At 58.4% G+C, this 22924-nt stretch overlaps 1 protein-coding gene across 7 annotated transcripts in view; it reads right to left on the bottom strand.

Moving 5' to 3' along the window:
* HIVEP3 (HIVEP zinc finger 3) overlaps positions 1-22924 on the bottom strand; it is a 487717-nt gene that overhangs the window by 132588 nt on the left and 332205 nt on the right. The window lies entirely within an intron of this gene.

Below are 22924 nucleotides of genomic sequence, written 5' to 3'. Positions count from 1 at the left end.
CCTTGGTGGGCAGCAGGTGGGGTGCCCCCCCGGGCAGCTCCCTGCTCTCATTCTTCTCCTGCCACCATCCCCAGAGTTTTGGCTGGAAGTAGCTCCAGGCAGAGTAAGAGGGCTCATTTTTATGATTTGTAGATCCTCAGGAGTGACTTTGTCACTCTCACAACAGCCTTGTTGTTGCTCAGGGTGGGGATCCCCTCGCCTTTGAGGTGGCCCTGCCCCACTGGAATCTCCTGTGCTGCCACAGGCAACCCCAAGTCCCTACCTCCACAGATGCGCCCCTATCCCAAAATGCCCTGCCTGATTGGTCACTGTGGGGGAAATTTACATATTTTTAAAGATTTATTTATGTATTTGAAAGGCAGAGTTGAGAGAGAGCGCGAGATTTTCCATCCATTGGTTCACTTCCCAAAAGGCCACAATAGCAGGACTTGGCTGGTCCAAAGCCAGGAGCCAGGAGTTTCTTCTGGGTCTCCTGCATGGATGCAAGGGCCCGAGGACTTGAACCATCTTCCGCTGCTTTCCCAGGGCCATTAGCAAGGAGTTGTATAGGAATTAGAGCAACCAGAACTCAAACCAGCGCTCATATGGGATGCAGTCCTGCAGGCAGCAGCTTTACTCTCTATACCCCAAAATTTGCAACTTGATTTTTCTCTATTCCCAGAACTAAGTTAAAAGTAAAGGGGCCAGGCCTGCACCATGGCTCACTAGGCTAATCCTCCGCCTGCAGCGCCAGCACACCAGGTTCTAGTCCCGGTCGGAGCACCAGATTCTGTCCTGGTTGCTCCTCTTCCAGGCCAGCTCTCTGCTGTGGCCCGGGAGAGCAGTGGAGGATGGCCCAAGTGCTTGGGCCCTGCTCCTGCATGGGAGACCAAGAGAAGCACCTGGCTCCTGGCTTCAGATCAGTGCAGTGTGCTGGCCGCAGAGGCCATTGGGGGGTGAACCAATGGAAAAGGAAGACCTTTCTCTTTGTCTCTCTCTTTCTCTCTCACTGTCCACTCTGCCTGTCAAAAAAAAAAAAAAAAAAAAAAAAAAAGTAAAGGGGCCAGTGCTGTGGCATAGCAGGTAAAGCCACATGGGTGCCAGTTCCAGTCCCGGCTGCTGCACTTCTGATCCAGCTCTCTGCTATGGCCTGGGAAACAGTGGAAGATGGCCCAAGTCCTTGGGCCCCTGCACCCATGTGGGAGACCCAGAAGAAGCTCCTGGCTCCTGGCTTTGGATCATCCCGGCTCCTGCTATCGGCACAGTTCCAGCCCTTGCAGCTATCTGGGTGTGAACCAGAAAATGGAAGACCTCTCTCTCTGTGTCTCTGCCTCTCTGTAACTCTGGCTTTCAAATATATAAATCTTAAAAAAAAATATGAATGAACCTGGGGCCAGAGTTGTGTTTCAGCAGGTTAAGCTCAAGTGCAGTTCAAGTCCCGGCTGCTCCATTTCCAATTCAGCTCCCTGTTAATGCCCTGGGAAAGCAGCAGAAGATGGCCCAAGAGCTGAGGCCCCTGCTACCCATGTAAGAGACCCAGCTGGAGTTCCAGGTTCTGAGCCTGGGCAGTTGCAGTCATCTGGGGAGTGAACCAGTGAATGGAAGATCTCTCACTGTCTTTCCCTATGTCTGTTGCTCTACCTTTCAAATAAATAAAATAAATCTTAAGTGAATGATCCCAGGGCTGGTGTTGTGGAGGCAGGTAAGCTTGAGACACCAGCATCCCATATGGGAGCACCTCATAAGTCCTGCTGCTCTACTTCCTGCTAATGAGTTTGGGAAGGCAGGAGATGATGGTCCAAGTACTTGGGCCCCCACCATCCATGTGGGAGATCTGGATGGAGTTCCTGGCTCCTGGCTTCAGCCTGACCCAGGCCCATTTAGGGAGTGAATTAGTGGATAGATTTCTCTCTCTTCCCCCACACCTTTGCCTCTGTCTTTCTCTGATGCTCTACCTTTCAAATAAACAATTTTTATAAGTGAATGATCCTGGAAACGTGGGGCGGGGTGGTGAATCCAAGGACAAACTAACCACCGAGGGCAGGGTGATTCATGTCACCCCTGTGGCTGAGGTTAGGCCTTCTCGGCTAGGCTGGACTGGGCGTCCCGGAGGAGGGCTGGAGGCATCTTCCTGGAAGGGCTTCTGGGGCAACGTTCTCTCCTTGGATTTCTCAGCTGTCCTGACTTCCTATGGTCTGGGATTTGTCTCCCCCCTCCCTTCTCTCAGCAAACTCCTCCGCAGCCCCCAGGCAGCCTGGGACACCTCCATGCCACCCCAGACACAGAGTCCTGGACCGGCCACAGCCAGGTGGAAGGGAGGGATGGAGAGGCCTTCCCTGTACTGGACACACTCACATTGGATTTCCTTGAACACTCCAAGCCACGCAGGCCACAGCAGCAGTAGCCATGGCCCAGGCTAGGAGTGTCAGCCACGGACCCCCTCCCAGTTCCCCATCCCAATTCTGGTGCCAGGACACTGGCTTCAGGGTGGGAGAGGTAGCCCTGCTTGGAAGCCAGAGCCTGAACCCGACTCTGCTGTGATGCCACCACCCTACCCTGGCACTCAGGGCTCAGGGCAGCTCTCACCTGGATGGGACCCAGGTTAAAAGGCAGCAGGTGCCAGGTGCCAGCTCCTTCCTATCAGCCACATCCCCTACAGGTACCTGAGCCAGGTCTTGATCAAGTCCCAGCCCTTGGCCCTGGGGGACTGCCCACATTCCTCCATTCCTCAGATGTGACTCAGGCACTGTTCCTGTGCTGGGGACATGCTACATGCAGGCCTGGATTCTGGAAGCTTCATCCAAGGATGGAGACTGACAGGTAGACAATTCTCTTAAGGGACCTTGCTAAATACTGCATTGCCATTTGCCAGGCACAGGATGGAGAACAGGAGGGCGCACAAGATGGGAGCTCAGACTCCCTCCCCTTCCAGGGCTGCAATCCAGAAGACTGTGGTCCAGGTGTCCCAGGCTAGAACACTCCTTGCTTGTCTCCATGGGAACGCCACACACACACACACATACACACACACACACGTGTGCACACACTGGGTGGGTTCTGCTGCAGAGCCAGCATCATGCACTAGAGATTGGAGCCAATGGCAGGGCTGGCATCTAATCTGCCATCTAGGAGGCTGCCACTGGGTGGAATTTTGTTTGCAGCTCCTGACAACCAAAATTACAACAGACTTTTGGAACTCACTGTCGTTCCTGAGGATCTTGGGAGCACTCTCGGGGTAGGCGGGCTGCCGAGCAACTGCATCCCCTCCCGCTTAGTCATGTTTAAGGCTTCTACTGACCACCACACCTTCTTCACTGCTCGCCCTCCGTGGCTAAGATGGCCTGGACTCACTTGTTGTGGGTTGTTTCCTGTGTGTGTGTGTGTGTGTGTGTGTATTGCCCTCTTTGTAGATCCGTTGTGCACATGAGCCCCTCTTCCCAGACAGAGACCTGGAGATTCCTGAAGTTCATGAATATAACCCTAGGGTCCCCCTGGACTCAGCCCCACCCCTCTCTTGCCAGCCTGAGAACTGTATTTCCAGCTTCCTGACCGGGGGCAGCAGCACAAGCCATGGAGCCACAAGACGTAGTGGACCCAGACTCTGCCCTGCATTGACTGTGTCACAGCGGTGCCAGGGAGGGGAGTGGGGGATTGTACTTGACATTGACATTGGGGGGGATGGGGGGTTGTACTTGACATTGACATTGGGGGGGATGGGGGTTGCACTTGACATTGACATTGGGGGGTGGGGGGATTGTACTTGACATTGACATTGGGGGGGGTGGGGGGGTTGCACTTGACATTGACATTGGGGGGGGATGGGGGATTGTACTTGACATTGACATTGGGGGGATGGGGGATTGTACTTGACATTGACATTGGGGGATGGGGGTTGTACTTGACATTGACATTGGGGGATGGGGGTTGTACTTGACATTGACATTGGGGGGGGATGGGGGGATTGTACTTGACATTGACATTGGGGGGATGGGGGTTGTACTTGACATTGACATTGGGGGGATGGGGGGGATTGTACTTGACATTGACATTGGGGGGATGGGGGATTGTGCTTGACATTGACATTGGGGGGATGGGGGGGTTGTACTTGACATTGACATTGGGGGGGATGGGGGGATTGTACTTGACATTGACATTGGGGGGGATGGGGGATTGTACTTGACATTGACATTGGGGGGGATGGGGTTGTACTTGACATTGACATTGGGGGGGATGGGGGATTGTACTTGACATTGACATTGGGGGATGGGGGTTGTACTTGACATTGACATTGGGGGGGGATGGGGGGATTGTACTTGACATTGACATTGGGGGGATGGGGGTTGTACTTGACATTGACATTGGGGGGATGGGGGGGATTGTACTTGACATTGACATGGGGGGGATGGGGGGATTGTACTTGACATTGACATTGGGGGGATGGGGGTTGTACTTGACATTGACATTGGGGGGATGGGGGGGTTGTACTTGACATTGACATTGGGGGGATGGGGGATTGTGCTTGACATTGACATTGGGGGGATGGGGGGGTTGTACTTGACATTGACATTGGGGGGGATGGGGGGATTGTACTTGACATTGACATTGGGGGGGATGGGGGATTGTACTTGACATTGACATTGGGGGGGATGGGGTTGTACTTGACATTGACATTGGGGGGGGATGGGGGATTGTACTTGACATTGACATTGGGGGATGGGGATTGTACTTGACTGACATTGGGGGGATGGGGGGGTTGTACTTGACATTGACATTGGCTTCTTCATCCCAAGTGCTGCTGTGAAGCTTTAACCTGCTCCTGCAACTGGGCCCCAGCACCTGGCAGGTGTTCGCTAGACGGTGGCAGGTGCCACTTTGTGCCCACGTTGTGACCCACAAGCACCCCCTGTACGGTGCATCCTCCTTCATGGTGGCATCCAGCATCCCAAGCCTGAAGCTCAAAGTGCTTCTCGAACCCGAGCTGCCCCAGCTCAGGCCGCCACCATCAACAAGTGACAGTGGCCTTCTCCCTGGTGCTCTGCCTACCCTGCTCCTTCCATTTATTCCCCACACAGCTCAGACTCTCTCAGACAGATTCAAGCTTGTTCCTGGTCCCTGTCCAGCCAAACCACTCAGTCTGTTAGTGCCTTTAATAACAGAGCCTCAGTGTACCTGCCCAAGCTTCCCTCCCTCTCTGGGCCCCACACTCCCACCGCAGAGAACCTCGCATCGTGTCGGAGCCTGACAAGAACATTTTGCACATGCAGTGCCCTACACTGTTCCCCTCACCCACATCTGCTGGGCCAGCTCTGCACAGCTGTCCAGGCCAGGTCAGAGGCCACCTGCCTCATGACGGCGTCCCTGGCCCGCAGCTCACCAGGGCTTGTCCTGGCTTGTGCCCTGCTGCATGGAGTCCCTTGTGTCTGTCGCCATTTTGGATTCTGTGTTTCTGTGCATCCCAGCTCCAGGACTGTCACAGGGAGTCCAAACAGGCTAAAAAGACACCTTCCAGCCCCTCAGGCCATTCCATCCAGTGACCAGCAGCTCTAAGAGGCCGGCTGACCCCATGCTCACCGACTGCTTCCCCCCCACCCCGCCTGTGACAGCCCTGAGACGTCTTTCTCTGGTTTGTACCAGCAGTCCTGGGGACTCTCACAGGGCCTGGTGAGTCCCAGGTGGAAAAGGCGGGGCCTTTGGTTCTGGGAAGTCAGAAGATTAGTCCAGCCAGGCTCCCCTGGTGATGGTGAGAACAGGTTTTCCTCAAGCCAAGGACTTGCTGGATCAGCATCAACAACAAACATTTGCTCTGCACACGGCCTGGGGCTCGGGGAGCGCAGGTGCGGCAGTAGCGCATCAATCTTCAAGGCCTTTGTGCCAGCCTGGGCCTGGGTGCAGGTGCTGGCTCTGGTCCTGACTAGCTATAGCTAGTCTTCACTCCCCTACAACTCAGCTCGCCCAGCCACAAAATGGGGAGGATGACACAGCTCAGCGAAGAGACTGGAGAACTAAACGAGAGCTGACGACGTTAAGGAAGAAAATGCATCTCCAGTGTCAGGAACCGAAGCCGGCATGTAATAGTTGCTCAATGAAACAAGCCCCATGCCCTTGCCTCAAGCTCTGTAGCTCTCATTCTATGGTGAATGAGACTTAATCCTGGCCAACAGCCATACAGCGAGGGAAGGGAAAGGAGATGAGACCCCATAAACACGAGCACCAGGTAAAGAGTAGTGAGGATGACGAGAGACGGAGTTTGAGGAGAAGCAAGAGGGACAGGGAAACCTGGGCTGGCTTCAAAGCCTTCTCCCCTGGTGTGATTCGCATCCAACAGTGATTGACACCTGCCATGTGTGGCCAGCCTAGGGCAAAGGGCTGAGAGTGGGCACGGGCTGGGCAGGAAGGAGTCCCAGGCACGAGGTTGTCCTGGATCAGACAGCCAGAGAGGACCTGCACGTGATGAAGATAACCATGGCAACAGTGAGGAAAAGCAGTGAACGATGCAGAACACACGGGAAGGAGAGAGCACTGTGGAGGGGCGGGGCCTGGCTCCAAGGCTTCTTTTAGGAGCCTCTATCTACTAACAACAAAGGCACGTGGGCTTGCTCGGACTCTGCCCCTACTGCCACTGCTCTGGCCTTTCTGGCCAGGAGAAGGAGCCCAAGCCTTCAGCCTGCAGCCGTGGAGTCCTTCCACTTGGGTGTGTGGCCAGGGAAGGGCTGGCCTGGGCAGGATGGCTCTCCAGTCCCCAAGCAAGACGTGGACGGTCCTGCTCCATGGCTTGTGCATGCTGATCTTCCCGCCAGGCACACCCTTCCTTCTCCTCCTACCCTGACCCTCCTCCCTTCAGCGCCCCTACTAATTCTTCATGACTATTTCGTGAACTCCCCATGAGGTTGCCTTCAAATGTCCTGCTTTCCTCGTTTTTTTTCGTGAGCTGTTCCCACCATCAGCTTCACCGTGAGTCCCCTTCTCAATGTTCCTGTGCCTTGTTTGGCACATACTGCCCCAGCACCCATGGCTTGGAAGGATCAGTGTCTGAGGGCCCCCACCAGGTTGCGGGGAGCCTTGAGGGTCTCTGCCTGGCCCCCAGCCAGGGCCCAGCCACAAGTACCCGGGGCTGCTTGGCCTGCAGTGCAGATGAGGCCTCCATCGGCCCCCCCAGGAATTCCAGGCTCTTACTCAGTCACCCCTGTCTGCACCTTCCAGCTGCAAGAGCAGCCCATTCAGCACCAGCTTCCCCGGGCCTTCCTGCTAACGTGCCTGCGACCTGCCCCTCCAGCCCACCCTGAGCCTGACTTGCTGGGATGAGCATCCCAGCAAGTGTCCTGGGGCACCTGGCTGCGTCCCATTCCCAGAGGGCCGGCTCAGGGGCACTTGAGAGCAGAGCCATGTCCCCAAGGGCGGCAGGGCTGGAAGGGGCCCGGGGAGACCAGGAAGGGGAAGTTAGGCCATGGCACAGGAGGCAGAGGACCGGGAGCAGTCTGGCTGGGGAGGAGCGTGTAGAGGCTCATCCCATCTGCACTGGGGTGGGGGAGGGGACCAGGCATTGGGGGGAGGGCTATTCTGGGTGTGTGAGGGTGCTTGGCCGGAAGCAGTGGCCAGGGGCAGCAGGGTGCTGTTGCTAGCTGAAGAGCCGAGGGACACAGCCCGAGCACGGGTGCAGCCCCGCCCACCCGCCAGAGCCGGGGTGCAGGTGTCTTCAGTCTAGGAAGTCCCCTCTCAGGTCTCCGGCCTGCGGGCCCTCAGCCCAGAACTCCCACCGTGGCCTCCCGGGCATGGGCACGCAGCTTTGGGACTGCAGGCCCTGGGGCTCCTCGGGCTCCTGAGCCCGCTGACGAGCTGCTTCCTGACAACGGCTCTCTCTGCCTGTAGGTTCTGTTTCCGTGGAGGCCACTGAGCAACACAGATGGCCAGGGTGTGGATTCCCAGGGCACCCATGGGACCCGTCCTCCCCTCCCAGAGCCCCATTTCTCAAACAACGCCCTGAAATGTGTGGCCGTGTTCCACCTCCTCACATCCAGAGCTGGCCCACTCCCCTGGGAGGGTGTCTCTGCAGAGGGGCCCACGCCATCAGCCCCCCATGGGCTCCTAGCACTCAGCCTGGGGCCCAGCATGCAGGGGTACACGGTGATCCCAGGGGAACAAATGCAGAGCTCACACCTGCAGATCAGGGTGGCCTTCCACAGCACTGGGCACCATCACACCCAGACCCTCAGGTCAGCCCCGGGCCTCTGTGAGAGGCAGGACAGGGAGCACCAGCCCCAGTTATCAGGTGGGCAAATGGAGGCCTGGAGAGGACCTAGAGGGAGTCCTGGCAGAGGACCCCTGTCCCTGTTCTCTGGGGGCATCAGTCAGGGTTTAGCAAAGACAAGATGCTGTCCTGGGCCCTGGTGCCTCTGTCTCCCAGGAACTCATATGCTTGGTAATACACGGGCCCTGTTCTGGGGTCTTGGAGAACATCAGGGGACAAGCTGGACAAAGCTCCCTGCCTCCACAGACTGTCTATTCTAGAGGAAAGAGACAGACCATAAAGAAGACCAGAATAAACAAGCAAATTATATAACACGTTAGCCGGACACAGTCCTAGGGAAGCAAGGTAGGACAGGGAAGGGACTCAGGAAGGCAGGGGTGCGAGGTGGTCAGAGCCTCAGACAGGACGGTTCGGGCGCGTCTCACAGGAGACTGGCCTTTGGGCAGGCACACGGAGCAGGTGAAGAAGTGAGTGAGTGGTTCCAGAGGAAGAGCCCTGAAGTAGAAGTGTGCCAGGTATCCACAGGGCCTTGTAGCCCATTGTGAGAACGGCGACTATTTTTTTTTTAAAATATGTATGTATTTATTTTCATCAGCTGGAAAGGCAGAATGAGAGAGAAAAAGAGAGAGAGAGAGAGAGAGTTTTTTCCCATTTGCTGGTCTGCTCCCTAAATGCCCACTATAGCTGGGACTTGGCGAGGCCAAAGCCAAGAAGCAGGAACTTCATCTGGGTCTCCTGCATGAGTGGCAGGGGCCCAAGCACTTGAGCCATCACCTGCTGCTTTCTCAGGGTGCATTAGCTGGAAGTGTGATGGGAAGTGGAGCAGCTGGGACTTGAACTGGGACTCCAACATGAGATGCGGGAGTCCCAAGTGAGGGTCTAACTGTGTGGCGACAGCTGCCCTGAGAGCGCTGCAGGCTCCCACGCAGGCTTCCGGGGGGGCTGCTCTTCCCAGAGAGTCAGGGGCTGTGGGAGGAGGCGACGACCGCAAACAAAGAAGGCAACGTAACAATCCCATTTCCATCCCCTTGGCTTCAGCCGCACATTCCCAGGCTCCCACCTAAGTCTCTCCCTTGCACCTGTTTTCTCGCTATGTCTGTTGGACACAGCTCCGACCCTCACCGCCGGGATGGCACTGCACAGGTCCATGCTGAAGTCAGACGGGGGCAGCTCTGGGGTAGGGGAGGGGGGTGGAGAATGGAGGACCAGGCAGGGGGAGGGGCAGGCCCTTTCCCAGCCTACAGCTCTCAGGGGGCTTGTGAGGAGCTGAGGAGGTCAAGGTTGGGAAAGCCCCCTTGGCTGTCCGCAAGGCAGGGGCCCTGTGCTTCTTCCATGACACATGACACACAACACATGACACATGACACACGACACACAACAGATGTAAGGCACCGATCCCTGCCGAAGCCTGGATGAAGTGGCAGGCAGCAGCCTAATTTTAGCCATAGCATCTGCTCTTCCGCCCCAGAGCGGCAGCGCTGGTGGGGACGCGCTCCTTCTGGAATCGCCAGGGAAACGAGCCTGTGCCAGGCATACAGACGCTGCTTGTGTCCAGGTCAGCGGTGGCCAAGAGGCCCCTGGCGTGCGGACGCCCCCAGCGGCTGGGCCACACCCGGACATCCCAGTTCTCCTTCCTGTCCCCATCTCACACTGGAAAGCCGGGGAGGCCTGCGGCTGCCATCTGTGGTGCCTGCTCTACCTTCCCAGGAAGCCGCTGGGACAAACAGGCAGTGCTTCATTCAGGGCTGGGGTGCCTTTTGCTCACCCCGCAACCCTAGGTCCCAGAGCAGAAAAGCAGAGGAAGGGCCATTTGTCTGCAACTCTTCCCAGAAAGGCTTCTTGGAGGAGGTGACCTCTGAGTCTGGTTTTGAAGAGGAGGTAGGAGTTCATCAGTGGGAGAGCCAGGAAGGGCCAACAAGACAGGGGACAGTGAGAAAGCAGCAGACTCTCTCTCTCTCTTTCTGCTTCTGTCTCTCTGCTTTTCAAATAAAATAAATAAATCTTTAAAAAAAAAAAGTGAGTGAAACACTTATGTAAAGAGATGCACAGATAGAGCCCGCAGAACAACGTTCGGATGATTTATGTGTTAAGGAATCAGAACCATATGGATTAAATATCCCTGATGTTACGTATGGTTTTAAAATTTGGGAGGAAATGTACTGGGAACACACACACACACACACACGCAGAAATGATGAGGCCAGACCACATTTTCAGTTTTGTGGACAGAGTTACTGGGAAGATAGGACCCAGTGTTCGCCCAACTGCTCCCAGGCTGGCCGACCCCCAGTGCTCTGCCCAGGCCGCGTGCTGTCTCCAGTGGGGCTCACACCCCTCCCCAGGCGGCCAGCTGAGAAAGACTTCCGGGCTGGATGCGACAGCAACAAGGGACCGTCAGAGCCACACAGGTGTGGCAGAGCAGCTGGGGTCTCCTGAGGCCAGATGGGGGTGGGGGATCTCAGGTGGGATCCCAGGGCCAGCATTTTCCCTTCACCAGTGCTTCCGCCCCTCACCCGATGCTCCCAGCCCCGCAGAGGAAAAGCATCATTATCCCCATTCCACAGGAGGGGAAGTCGAGGCCCGATTTCCCACTTACACACCCAGTGCTTCTTCCCACGGAACCTCACTGCTCGAAGCCAGCCAAGCAGGTCCCACTGAGTCCTGTTTTCTTGCTTGTGTTCCCTCTCCAAGGCGAAGCTTTATCCGCCAGGGCGCTTTGGAGGGTCCTCTGGATTTGAGGAAATGGGGTTTGGTGGTGAGTCTCAGAGCCATGTGGCCTTAGGGCTATGAGGCTCAGTCTGGGAGGAACCCACTGGAGCCCGGGGGAGGAGGGCGAGGAGGAGAGCCCTGAACCGCCACGTGCTAGGAGCACATGGTGCCTCTCGTCCCAGGCCTGCAGCGGCCCAGGAGGGAGCCCTGCAGAGTGGAAACAGCGCAGAGAGCGAGGCACGGTTTCATCTCCCACCTGGGCCCCTCGGACAGCAGGGCCGGGACGTATCCCTGAGCCTGGCGGGCTGGGGTGGGCCTTTCCCTAGCTGAGGCTTTGTCAGAGGCAGGTTTGCGGGAGGATTAAATGCCTCAAGCACATCAGCCCAGCCCTGTGCCAGGAGCGATGGTGGTGAGGGTGTCTCCTTGCTCTGCCCGGCCCCCAGTGTCTAGGCCAGAGCTGGGTGTTTGCTAAGTGACCCTTAAACAACCTTTAAATCTACCAACCAGTTAATCAGGCGTTAAATCGGAGATTATTCAATCAACAGGAGGAAGAGGCCTCAGGGCTCCTGCCTTGCTGCCTGTCTGCCCTCGGCGGCTGCCTCGGCCTCAGTGGGGCAGCCAGGGTGCAGGAAAGCCTTCACCCTGACAGCTCGAGGGATTCCGGCGTGGTGAATGGGACCCCCAGCTGCAGCCTGTCCAGAGTCCTCCGGGGCTGATCTGGGCCTGGGTGTTTTCAGGACGTGGACTTCTCAGGGCAGGAGCCAGGTGGACAGAGAAGGCGACAGACTCGGCTCTGGTGCGCCCTCCCTGCCACGCAGCAGATCTGACCACGGATGTGTGTCTTACGATGGCCTCATCCCAGGTATCAAGCCCCTCTGGGTAGTGCCTGCACCATGGCCTTGGCCGGAGCAGATCCGTGGGGAAAGCCCTGCCTGTTTCCGGATTGTTCAGGGGTCCCCGCAGTGCGTGATGGGTGGAACACTCCGAGGGGCCGCTCAGGAGAGCACGTGCCACTGCCCCAACTCCCCCAAATGCAACAGGGGCCCACCTTCCGCCTCGCAGGCCCAGGCCTCCGCACCCCCCGTCAGGCTCACGGAATTGTCATGATGCTGCACACGCAGCCATGGCGGCCCCTCTGGGGCCTTCTGCCGGCTTCTCGTTCACGGAACCCGCCCTGTCCCGAGGGTGTCCCTGTCCCCATGCAAGTGCCCCCAAATGTCCTCTGCTCCAGATTTGAACCCAGACTCCAGCCAGCCTCAGGCCGTCCTGCTTACTCCTCTCCCAGGCCTCCTGCTGGAGACAAACACCAGTCTCTTTCCCGTGTCCCCTCCTGCCTCACTTCCCTCTCCCTCAGCTTCTTTTTGCCACAGGGCCTTTGCACATGCTCTTCTCCTGGCACGCTCTGCCTGTAGATCTCTTCCTTAGCCATCTGACTCTTCTCCAACCTTACACATCACCTCCTGGGGAGGCCGTCCCTGACCCCCAGGTAAGTATCAGGTGCCTCCCCAGCCTGCCAGGTAGCAACATTTGTAACCTTGCTTTATCTGTGGGCTTTCTTGCCTGGTGACCGGCTCCGTGATTAAGGTGCAATGGATGCTTTGCTCAACCGTGCTGGCCCCGCTGGATTTCCTCCCAGCACCCAGCCCAGGGGGCAGAGAACTGCTCATCTGATAGCACTGAGGTGCCATCTCTGCTCAAAGCCTGCTGAGCCCTGGCAAGACAGGGGCTCATCCTCACCTACAAACCCTCCCTGCCTGCTGTGGCCCTCAGTGCCAGTCTGGAGGGAGCTCAAGGTTGCAGCGGGGTGGGTGAGCCAGTGGGGAGCCGGGCCCCTGCTGGTGACTGTGGCTCCAGGCTGGGTCCACGTGGCCCAGCTGGGACACAGCTAACGTGCAGATGAAGTGACACCGAGTCTGGGGGCCTGGGGACAGGACGATGGGCAAGCAGCCCTCATGCCACACATACCTCCCCTCCTTCCCCCACTGCCCAGCCCTATCTCTCATTCTCCAGGAGGCCTGGGGTGCTGGGGTGAAGGCAGAGATGGTGGGGAGGGCCCTCCCAAGCAGGGAGAGTGGGGGACAACAGGGACTCCACGACCCAGGGGATCTCAGAAATTCACCGCGAGCCATGACAGGGGCACACAAGGCTTCGGGAGCCCAGGTTTGCTTATCTGTAGGAAGACAGGCTGGCAGGCTGGGCCAATGGCAAATGACCTCCATTTTCATATCACACCTAGGCTGTTTCATTCCCCCCAGGGTAAGTAGCAGCCTCACTTTCTGTCTGCCCAGCACCCTCTTCCCTTCCATCTGGCTAACATTCCTCAGGAACTCAGCCTACTCATGATTCCTGCGGGGCTTCCCTCCTTGGGACCCCACGACCCTGCCCACAGCAGTGAACAGGCCACTTGTCTCACAGACACTGCACCCCATGGGGTCCACGGTTGCAGTCATGTGACTCACACCAGCAGCCCCCTAAGGATCCTCCAGAAGGCAAGGAGTCCCAAGTGGGATGTGAGGTCGGGAGTCAGCAGGGGCCCTGGCCCCGCTGCACCTGCTGATAGCCGATGTTGGGCTGTGTGGAGATGAAGCCCAAGGGCAGCAGATGAGACTGGGGTCACCACAAAAGGGAGTGAAGGATGAGGCTGGCGCTGTGGCATAGTGAGTAAAGCCGCTACCTGCAGTGCTGGCATCCATATGGGTGCCAGTTCGAGACCCAGCTGTTCCACTTCCGAATCCAGCTCTCTGCTATGGCCTGGGAAAGCAGTAGAAGATGGCCCAAGTCAATGGGCCCCTGCACCTACATAGGAGACCAGCAGGAAGCTCCTGGCTCCTGGCTTCAGATTGGCTCAGCTCCGGCCATTGTGGCCAATTAGGGAATGAACCAGTGGATGGAAGACCTCTCTCTCTCTGCCTCTCCTTCTCGCCTTCTTTCTCTGTGTAACTCTTGACTTTCAAATAAATAAATAAATCTTTTTTTAAAAAGGGAGTGAAGGTGAGGAGTGTGGGCACAATAAGTCTGCCGACCTCGTGACACATTTCAGCTGCCAGATTGAGCCATGCCTGTGACCCAGCTGCATGTCCATCCCAGCAAAAATGAGATGAGACAAAACTCAGGTTCTCTCCTCCCACCCTCACTCTCCCTCTTCCCAAACAGTCTCTGGGAGGCCAGGAGTAGTGAAAATGAGCATGCATTGGGACAGCTCAGTCCCTAACACAGCTCATGCATACCATCCTGTCTAATCCTCGTGGCAAGGACACCCGTGGTACTGGAGACAAGCAGCAGTATAAAAGAAGGGATGCTGGAACTAGATATTAAAGATCTGAGCTCTGATCTTGGCTCTGCTGTGTGACGTTGAGCCAGTTTCTTAACTTCTCTGGGCTCAGCTTTCCTTCTCCATAAAGGGGGTTAGTGATGCCTACCTCAAAGTCTACCACAAGGAGCAACGAGACAAAACAAGGGAGAGAGCCCAGCACAGTGCAGTCCCAGTTCTGTTTGCCTTGTTTCTAAGAATGAATGTTGCTCGTGGGTAACAGAAGAGAACGTGTGAAGAACGTCTCAGCTGAAGGTCAAGGCCGAGTGAATGTCCAGCACTGTCCAGTGACCATCAGATCTCCCGGACCAGGAGGTCGGCTGCAGGGTCTGCTCACCCACCCACAAGGCATCCAGGTGAAGGCTTAGCTCCAGGGAGGGGTGACCAAGGCAAGGGGCACCTTAATGGTTTCCACAGGGGCCTCAGCAGCGTCGTCTCCCCTGGACAGTGTTGAAAGGCTGGGCCGGGGCTCCCCAGAGCCACAGGGACCCTGAGTCCCCTCCCTGGGGTGGGGGCACGGCGTGCGCTCCATGCCGAGCTGTCTTGAGAAGGAGGGCAGTTGGTGGCCCCTTCTAAAGAGCGATGCTGACAACTGCTGCTCTCAGGACATGTTTTGGCTCCCTCTCGCCACGAGGCCATCAGGGAGACCGCCACGGAGCGCGGGCTGCAAGGCGATTCCCCTGCAGATTCCTCCCAGGGAGCCCCACAGCCTGTTCCTGGCAGGCATCTGCGCCCGCTGCACTCCTGTGCCACTGGGACCCGGATGCTCCGCTCCAGAGAGAAGCCGAGCTGCGGGCCCCTGGGTCAGAAGCTTGATTGTGGTGATGCATTAGGCAGCTGGTCACCAGGCCCACAGAGCCCCCCACTCCCCAGCTCAGCCTGGTCTGCTGTAGCCAGGCTTGGCCAAGGCTGGTGCTCCTAGGAGCCCCACACCCACCAAGGGCCGGGTGGTAGTGTGTGTGTCTGTGTGTGTGTGTGTGTGGCTGTGATTATGGGAGCTGCTCCAGGCCAGGGCTGGGAATTCCTGCGGGCCGAGAGAGGCAGTGGGAGCTGTGTCCCCTCAGGGCTGGCCTCCTGCTTGGGCTCTTCTCCACCCACTCGTCTCTTCCCTGGAATCACAAGGGCCCAGCAGCGGGCCCTGTCCAGTCTGAGCAGGACTCCTGTCTCCCACCCATCCCCCACCCACCTCCATGGGGCAAAGCACATGGTGCTTCTTGCTTACGGTGACAGTGCCAACTGTCCTACCCCAGGGGCTGGGTTCCCAGGGCTGCCAGGGCTCAGCCCATCCTGCTCCGCATCTGCGCAGATTATGACAGCCCTGCCGCCAGGATCTCAAGCCTCTTCCCAAAGAGAAGGCGGTGAGAGGTGGCAGTCAGAAGCACGCTCCAAGCCAGCCATCAAGAGTCCACTCTGGGCTGCTGTGGCCCGATTTCCAGGGAGAGATGGATCCAGGGATCAGGGTCTGGCAGTCACATCAGACAGACGGTGCAAGGGGGAGGCTGCCGTTCCCAGGCACGGGGAGAAGATGTGCTGGGGTGGGCGGTGGGGTCCCTGAGGACAAGGCAGAGAGGCCCATCTCACAGCTGGGTTTGGGATGTGAGCGAACGTGGTGGTGTGGCAGAGGTGGGCAGACCTGTGCTTTCTCCCTTTGTCATCTCTTCAAAGCCGCTCCCTTGCTCTGCTTGACTCACCCCCAAGTCTGGTGCTGTCTGGCGGTCCCAGGGTCTCCATGATGTGGGCCTTCCGGGATGCTGAAGCCCTCAGAGGCCAGGGGCCGCAGAGCTTGGCCTGGGCCTCATTTGTGAGAAGCCAAGTCTGTGGCGGCCTCTGACCCTGGGCAGGACACAGCCCACCCCCCCCAGCGGGGAGCCTGTGACTCGTTTTCACCTGCACCCACAGCAGAAGCTGGAGGGCCCCCTCCCTTCCCTCAGTGGTCCAGCGCCCACGGCATGCATTTGAGCAGGGCTGGAAGCACAGTGTTGGGATGGAGGGGAACGGACCAGCCCAGAGCTCCAATGCCCAGCTGGGGCCCCGCTGGCTCCGAGCGGACTGGAGATGCCACTCCTTCCCCCTAAGCTTTGCTCAGTTCCAGGTTCTCGGCTTAGCACCCCTGCCCATCATGAATGCGTCCTGCCCCTCCCCCCACTTCACCCCCAGCCTGGGAGGCAAGTGGAAAACCCAGCTCCATTTAGGCTAGAACATTCTCTCACCCCAAGCCACACGCCCTGTTCCTCCCCTGAGCTTACTTCTGCTCCCCTGCCATGGTCAGGGGCAAGGCACCAACCTAGGAGTCTGACTGGAGCTTGGTCCTGCTGTGTGAATTGGAACTTCAAGTTCAGCTCACTTCACTAAGGGCCTGGCACTTGCCTGGCCCCTAACTATACCCCAGGGACTGTACCCTGTATCGCATGCTCATGGCATGGAGAGGGGCCCAAACCACCGAGCCCCTCCCAAGAGATACTGCTGTCACACCCAAAGCATCCATTGGCACTGGGATACCTGTGCAGGCCCCACAGCCAAGGAGGTGACACCATCCCTCTGCAGGCCGGCTTGGGGGCCAGGTCTGAGCCCGGCTGAGCATCTGAGACCCCAGGCTACCTTGGGGTGAGCACGTCCAAGTTGACCACGGCCTCACTCTGGCCCAAGGCCTTAAACTTCCCAGTCTCCAGCAGGATGCGCTCGGAGTGCTGGACAAGGGGAAGTGCCGGGGCACTGAGCTCTGCCCAGGAGTGGGGTCCACAGGCTCCTGGCTTGTTCAGGCAGTACAGCTTGGCCTGGACCATCTTGTAGACCCAGGGCTGCATCCCAAGCTTCTGCTTGAACCAATTGAGGGTTTGTGCTGCAGGCCCCGCTCCCACTGCTGCCTGGGATCTGCTCTGGGCCACCTGATCCTTAGTGGCCGCCCCTGGGGCCCCAAGCATCCCAGGTCTTTGAAAACAGAATGCGGGGGACTGATCAGCGGGCACGAAATTTCAGTTAAGCAAGATGAAGGAGCGCTAAGATCCGTTGCACCTATGACTGTGACAAAAGTGTGCTGCACACTTAAAAACTTGTGGAGAACATAGCTCTCAAGGGTTCTTACTGTAGTAAAATGAAATTTAAAAAGCAGCATGTGGTGTATAGAGCCAAAAGGGCAAACCCTTTGCCAAGGCTGCCTTTTGTGGACATAAGCACCACTACGGCTTCTGGAGTGGGCTCTGGGCTGAGCATTTCTCGTCTATTTAATCCTCCCAATAGGAATCCTGGGAGGGAGCACAGTGCTCTGCCCACTTCCCAGATGAGGAAACTGAGGCTCCAGCTGGGTCTTACTCCAAAGCGCTCATCCTTCCCCGGAAGCTGAGAGCTGGCCTGTGCGTTTTATCAACGGGCTTTAAGAGGGGTTCCTTCGGGGTCCCAGGGCAGCTCACACTTGAAACAGAGCAAGATGCACCCTCCCTGCTGCAAGAGCGCACAAGCTGGGACAGCCTCGGCGTCAGGATGCCTCCCGCAGAGCCCCAGGCTTAGACTCCAGAACACAGAAGCCACGGCGCCCCTGCACTGCACTTTGCCAGGACACAGGTGGCCCCCAGCACGTGTCCTGTTACAGATCTGGCCTGTCCCCATCCGTTCCCCGCCCCTGCCCCCATTCCCCAGAGCTCCGCCTGGCTGGTGGGCCCCAAGGGAGGGAGGGGCCCAGGGAGAGGCCGTGGGTCATTGTGAGCCACCACCTTGCCCGGTGTGTCCACCCCTTCTGGCTTCAAGGTTCTTTCCCACGTCCTGCAAAGCTCATTCACTCTGCGATCCGCTGCCCAGCTCAGACACAGCACCTCCCACTGACATTCACTCGGTTATTACGCAATCGAGGGCCCAACCCCCACCCCCAGGCCTTCTGTGGGGAAGTTCTTGTGCCAGCCTGGCCCTCCTGCCTGTCTCACATGCACGCCCGGGCACACGTCTTTACACACCCAGAGCCCTGGGGCGGCTGAGGCCGCATCTTCCATCCACACCCAGCCACACCCAGGGCTCACATGCTTTGCGCTGTGACCTCTGTGCCTGGAGTCTTTCAGGCCCTCCCCCAGCCTCTCTATGCAGGGATCTACGGTGACAGCCACCATGGGCTGGCTCAGAGCCGGCCGCCTCAGGGCTCCCACGGCCCTCTGTGCTCCCGGCAGCACTGCTGTCTCCCTGACCAGGCTGTGAGCCCCTCGAGGGCAGGCAGCAAGTCAGATGCCTCCCTGTCGGATTCCTCCGAAGCACTGGCCTGGTCTCGCGTGGGCCCAGAGCAGATCCCAGCCAGTCACGGGTCAGTGAATTAAAGGAAGAAAGTCACCAACGCCCTGTGGCCGGCATCTCGGGTGGCTATGCAAAAACACCACAGACGCCAGCTAAGAAATGACCCCACTGTTCAGAGGGGGATGGGAGCCCAGCAGGGGCGAGGGGGTGCGGGAGGGGGTGCACCCTCGTGGCAGTGGGGCTCTCACAGGGACTCGGCCCCAGTGCCCCAGGCTCCCTCCAGAAACTCAAGGGTTCTCGCGCAGGCACGGGCTTGTGAGCTAACGCACTGTCCTGGTGCGCCTCCTCCCAGCTTCTAGCAGTGACCTTGTCCAGGGAGGCGGGGCTGCTCCACCTGGGGCCGCCCCGGGGAGTTCACTTCCCTTCTTTCCCGCAGACACCGGGGCCGCCTCCACCAAGCGTCCAGCCCTGCCCAGCCTGGGACGCAGTCCTGGTGGGTGAGAAGCTGTACAGGTGTGTTCCCAGGGAGCTCGCAGTGCAGTGAAAAGGAAGTCACAGGAGTTTGTGCGGAGGGGGGCAGGGGAGGCTGGGGGAGGTGTCGTGGAAGCAGTGACCTCCAAACGGGGGTCTTGAATGAGAGTTTACCAGGACGAGGACTGAGGCGTGTTGGGAGGGCAAGGAAGCGGCAGGTCCAGTTAGAGAGCAGTGTGCAAAAACGCAGAAACTGACAGGGTACATCAAGCCTGGAGCTGCCTGGAACAGCGGGGGAGGCAGCAGCCCCCAAGACAGGAGGGATCCAGGGCGTGGAGGCTGAGACAGGGACAAAGTTGCATCAGAAAGGACTTGAAAGCCGCGCGAAGCCAGCTTGACCCTGGCTTGCAGGAAAGAGCCTTCCACGGAGGAGTGCACGTGCCCACGAGCCCCCCAGGGCGTAGGAGGCACAGACAGGTGCCCAACCTCGCTCTGACATCATCCACTGCTCAGCCATCCTTCCAGCCCTGGAAGAAACTCCTCTCGACTCACAGGAGCCCCTCGTAGCCACACACGGCCCTGCACGGAGCTGGAGCTATAAAACGACGGAGAAACGCACAGCCCAGGGTTCGCACTGCCCAAGACGCAGGCCTTGGTGGGAAGTCTTCTAAACTGCTGGGAACTTGGTGTAGCCCCCAAAGCTTCCCTTAGGTTTGAGCAAAGGCAAAGGTCATTGCCTGGCCTGGGGCTGGACGTGGCCGCTGCGGGCAGCTAGGAGAAGGCCCACGCCAGCTGTGTGCTTCCCCACAGGATGGTGCCTGCACAGGAGTCTGACAACCCCTACTCCGACCTTCTCCAGGGCCCGGAACTCAGTAATAGCGAATGCATGTGCAGTCAAAGCGGCTGGTAGAGGGTGGAGCCAAGCCAGAGGAGGCTTAGGACCTGCAGGTGGCCCTTCGTGGTGGCTGCCCCGGGGGCCATCGCCATTCCAGAGCTTGGAGGCTCTGCCCTCTGCCAGTCTCCTGGTCCCACCGCCTGCTGGAAACAGTCCCGATGCACGGAAGAACTCAGCAAGTCGAGAAGGGGCCCAGGTGACTGTTGGCTCTCTAACTGGTTTCCAGCCGAGGGCTCTCTTGTCCTAAATGCCTCCCAGGAAGCAGTGCCCCCTTCGAGCCTTCTGGGGTCTCCCAGAAGGAGCCCCTGGCAGACTGCTCGCTTCACAGATGTGCAAACTGAGCGCCAGGCGGGGGAAGTGGTCGGCCTGGGGTCACGAGGTGAGGCGGGGACAGGGGCGCGGGAGGACCAGGGTCTCCTCCTCCCTGCTCACCACGCCGACTTCCTGCAGGTGACTCAGCAGCAGTCGGCACAGGAAGGAAGTGGGAGAGGGAAGCCCAGCCCGCTGGATTCCATGTCACCACTGTGTGAGTCCAAAGCCACTAACCACCTTGGCCATGCAGCTCTGCCCCGGCGCCCATGACCTTCTAGCCCTTCCTTCCCAAGACCACGGCTGCTGACCGTTTCCTCTAAGGTCAGGCTCCCTGTCCTTTCCAGGACCTCCCTGCTGTCCGGTCCCCTGGCGTTTTCCTCCTGCTGGGGTCAGAGATCACCTCCATAGACTTGGCGAGGAGCCAAGCCTGCGCTGACCGCAGCTGTTACAGCCTCATGCTGGCACTGGGGCTGCGGGCGCTCTGATGATCTCCCCGCACTCAGTTTCTCTCATCTGTAGAATGGGGGTTGTGGCGTCTGCTTTTCAGGTGGCTTGGCCAGCCAGAGGATAGAACAGCCTGCCCCAGACTAGGCATGGCTCCCACTGGTTCTTGGCACAGACTGCCTGGCTGGGTGAGCTGACACCTAGGCATCATCTCATCGAGTTCTCACCACAGCCGTGCCAAGTAGAGAGTGTTATTCTCACTCGGGTGGTGAGGAACTGGAAGCCCGGGGAGGTGAGGGCACACGGCTCTCGGCTGCTGGGGGCTGGGCTGGACCCTGGTTCAGTCTGATTCTGGAGGCCGCCAGCGGCAGAGACCCCTCTTGCAGCTCCATGGTGGTGCGCTGGCCTCTGCCCTTCCAATGCGTGCTCGTGTGGGCGGGGCCTCTGTCCCTTCTCTCTGCCAAGCCCCAGGCTGAGACCTGGTGTCTCTGTACCTCCACAGCTCCCGGTCATGCCCTGGAAGGCCAGCCCTCGCCGGCCTCCTTCCCAGAGTGACACATGCCAGGACGGCCGCACAAGCTGGGCCTTGCCGTTGGGGTGCCAGGTGTTTGTGGTCTGCACCGCAGAACTGTGGGGCCCACCGTGGGGACAGTCTGAAATCAGGGACGCTGCAGGACCCCGGCCTCCAGGAGCATCGGCCTTGCCACCACAGGAAGCACTGCGGGCCCCTGCAGGCTGGGGCTTTCCACACGCCAAGTGCAGGCCTCTGAGCACGAGGCGGCAGGGGTGCGGGGAGCCGGTGCGTCTTGGTTCCCTTGCGTGTTTCCTCCACTGTACCAAAGTCCTCGTGGGGTGGCTTGGACTGGAGAGCAGCCCTGGACTGGAGAGCCATCTGCCCACACTCTAGCCACTGGAGCCCCTGCCACCTCCCCCAGTGGCCACACTGTTCCTCCCTTAGGCGCAGTTCAGCCACCCTCCCCTGTGAGCCCAGGTCACCACCACCCCTGTAGCACTTACGATATCCCCATCCCAAAGGCCCCCGGGAGCCCTTTAGGCACAGGGTAAGGAATGAACAAGGCCCTTGGACCTGTCAGTTCTCTGTTGCCCTGCTGGGCCATGAGCTCCCTCCAGGCGCACTCTGGGCAGGGTTCACCATGGTAATCTTCAGTAGCCAGAGCCGGGCACCTCCAGGGGTTTGTGGCATGGCTCCCTCTGCATCCTGCATCACTGCCTTGGCCACTGAGGGTGACGGCAGGTGTGGGAGAGAGCGGGCGGGCGCCCGTGGATGCTATTGTAAGCCAATGGACCGGGTCACATAGTGACTATCTTGCTGCATTCGAAGCATCCTTTGGGGTTCCAGACTATTTCCAAAGCCTGAAGTCACAGTTTACGTAATCTCGTCCAGAAATGGAGCTGACGTGCAACACGGTGGAGTGGGGCGTGGGAACCATCAGGTCCCATGCCACAGTGTTCTCGGCTCCCTTGGCCACTCGTGGGACAAGCAGGACCTAGACACAGCAAGATGGTAACTACCGTGTCAAGTGCAGCCTCTTGTCTGGCTCAGGGCATCCTGGTGAAGACAGCGTCAACGCCTTCCAGAGGTTCTGACAGTCCCAGGACCCAGGAATTGGCTCCAGCTGCTGGGAGTCTCTGCCTCTCAAGTGGGAAAAGGGAGAATACAACCCACCCTGTGGGGTTCCTACAGGATCGACGTGAGAGCATGGGGTGTGACGGAAGCAATGTAGGAAAACTGCAGCGTGATCAGAATGGGTTCATTCATGCCACAGATGTGCATTTAGCTTCTTCTCTGGGCTGGGCACTGTTCCAGGTACTGGGCACAATACAGACACACAGGCGTGTTAGGCGCGGGTGAGGGTTGCCCGCAAACAAAGCAGAGGGAGGGCAGAGGAAACAGGTTGGAGCACTAGGAGCTGCTGCCATTTCAATTAGGGGACCAAACAGAGTTTCTCAGAGAAGGAAGTTAAGCAAAGACCCAAAGGAAGTAAGGGATTGAACCATGTGCTAAGGAGGTCCATGGGAATTAGCAAGTGCAAAGGCCCCGAGGCCTCAGGATACCATCTGCAAGAAACAAGAAATCACTGGTAGTCACAATGCTGGGGCTATGGAAGCATTTATGGCACTCCTGACTCCCTGCAGGCTTGCCAGTGGGGGGCTGAGGGGGACACAGCCTGACTTAAAAGTCTAAAGAGCTGCTCAACAAACGCTAGCTGCCCGGGCTCTTCAGAGCCTTGTTCAGTGCGCAGACTGCTCTCCTGTGCCAGACCCCTCCCAGCTTTCTGTATCTGTGCATGCCAGGCAGGGCACACTTCATCTGCTGAGTATGGGC

The sequence above is a fragment of the Oryctolagus cuniculus genome, chromosome 7, assembly GCF_051225735.1.
Source record: "Oryctolagus cuniculus isolate XC-2025 breed Fujian yellow rabbit chromosome 7, ASM5122573v1, whole genome shotgun sequence".
In the NCBI taxonomy this organism is placed as follows: domain Eukaryota; kingdom Metazoa; phylum Chordata; class Mammalia; order Lagomorpha; family Leporidae; genus Oryctolagus; species Oryctolagus cuniculus.
The sequence above is the reverse complement of the archived record's forward strand: the minus strand, read 5'-3'. Positions and strand labels throughout refer to the sequence as shown.